Below are 2,280 nucleotides of genomic sequence, written 5' to 3'. Positions count from 1 at the left end.
AAAAAAAAAAAAAAAAAAAAATCTTTAAAAAAAAAGTTGGCCAAAATGTGGAACAGTATTGAACTATGAGACAGTAATTTCATGGGACAATTTTGGGGATCAGTTTGCCCATGTGTGGTGTGTTGAGTGTAGGAATACTCTGCGCTCCAGTGATGCCCCTTGGGGAACATCCATGTGTGCACGGGGGCACAAAGACAAGGGTCATCACTGCACCAACCTCTGTTTCCTCAGCATGAGACCGGGGACCAAAATTCTGCTCTGTCCTTCCAACAAAAGACTATGTTGTCCTGACCATACGTGCACTGTCTTCTAGCTTAACCGGCTCGACTGCCCACGCCCTGCGGTTAGGGCGGCCACCTGCAGGGTGAGGCGATGATGAGCCACACATCGATGGGTCTCAGAGGCCAGGCACCCTCCCGTCATGACAGAGATCCACTGCAGATTTACAATACCCTCTTGTATCTTATTCCAGGAGTCTTGCAGTTCTGTTTCTACGTTCAGCATTTAATACCATTTGGGATTTATTTTTAGAACAGGGTGAGGCTGGGGCTCAATTTACCCTTTTCCTCCTCTAAATGGAAACCCCAGCCCCACTGAAAAGTCTGTCTTTTCCACAATGATTGAGGCCCCTAAATTTCCGTGTATAGTTGGGTTTGTTTCTGGACTCCTGGTTTTATTCCACTTGTCCATTTGTCCCTGTACAAATACCATGTGGTTTAATGGATGTAATTTGATATAATACTTTGATATACAGAAGGGCAATTTTCCTCTTCTTTTAGAATTTTCTTTTTTTAAAAAAATAAATTTATTTATTTTTGGCTGCGTTGGGTCTTCGTTGCTGCGCATGGGCTTCCTCTAGTTGTGGCGAGCAGGGGCTACTCTTTGTTGTGGTACACGGGCTTCTCATTGCAGTGGCTTCTCTTGTTGCGGAGCACAGGCTCTATCTAGGTGCGCAGGCTTCAGTAGTTGTGGCACACAGCTTCCGTAGTTGTGGCTCGCAAGCTCTAGAGCACAGGCTCAGTACTTGTGGTGCACGAGCTTAGTTGCTCCACGGCATGGGGGAATCTTCCCGGACCAGGGCTCGAACCCATGTCTCTTGCATTGGCAGGTGGATTCTTAACCATTGCGCCACCAGGGAAGTCCTTTTTAGAATTTTCTTGACTGTTCTTGTGCAGTATCTCTTCCAGATGACTTTAGGGTCAGCTTATCAAGTCACTTGAAAATCCTGTTGACCTTTTGGTGGGTATTAAATCGACTTTACAAACTGACTCGTGAAGATTTTAAGTATTTACAACATTGCTTTCAAGTGGGAATAAGGCATTTTTCTGATTCAGTTAGAGCTCCTGGCAATCCTACAGTCAAGGTTTAACAGCTTTTGAAAAACATTATCTTGGGAGTTTCCTGGTGGCCCAGCGGTTAGGATTCCGGGCTTTCACTCCTGCGGCCCAGGTTCGGTTCCTGTAACTGAGGTCCCGCAAGCAGCGCGGCCAAAAAGAAAAAAACATGTGGTCTTACACATTTCTTTTCAGGCTCATTCCCAGGGACCGCATGGGTGTTTCGGCGACCGTGAATGGCATCTGAAGATAACTGAGGGCTCGGGTGAGAGGGACACAGAAACGTAACCACAGGTGGCACAAGTGACTGTCAGGGGGTGGGGAGACACGGGGGGGTGGGTCCACACAACAGGGAGCGGGGTTGCATGGGGGCGTAAGGGCACCTACAGACGGAGCCCGTGTAGCCACGAAGAGCCCCGTAGCCTGCCCACAAGCCCGGAGGGAGGGGCGGGCGGTCCCGGGAGAGGGTCTCCACCCTCAACCTGCGCCAATCGGTCGCAGAGCTCTGCTTCTCAGACCCCGCCTGAGGCCCCGCCCACAACAAGGTACGCCCACAGTCCCTTGTCCCGCCCATAAGGCCCTCAGGTCCCGCCCACCATCCCCCTGCTCTCGCTCCTAAGGCCCCGCCCACAAACCGCGGTCCCGCCCATCTGGCCCCGCCCCCGCAGGCCTCTCAGCCTTTCCTCTTGCTGCTGGCGCGCTGCCGTAGCGGACTGTAGGTCCGAAGTTCCGAGGCCTGGTGGCTGCGTCCCGGCCCGGAGGTCGCGGGTTCAAGTAGTCGCGTCTTCGCCGCGGCCCCGGACCCCGTGCCCGTTACGCGGGGCGCGACCGTGGCGGGCAGCGCCGTCCCGGCCCGCGCGGCGAATCTGCCGCTGCGAATCGGCGGGCTCTGCGGCGGCGGCCTCGCGAGAGTCTGGGCGGCGCGGACGCGGCTGCTGACGGGCCC

This window comes from Lipotes vexillifer, unplaced genomic scaffold (assembly GCF_000442215.2).
Source record: "Lipotes vexillifer unplaced genomic scaffold, Lipotes_vexillifer_v1.1 scaffold1718, whole genome shotgun sequence".
NCBI lineage: Eukaryota > Metazoa > Chordata > Mammalia > Artiodactyla > Lipotidae > Lipotes > Lipotes vexillifer.
Note: the sequence above shows the minus strand (reverse complement) of the source record.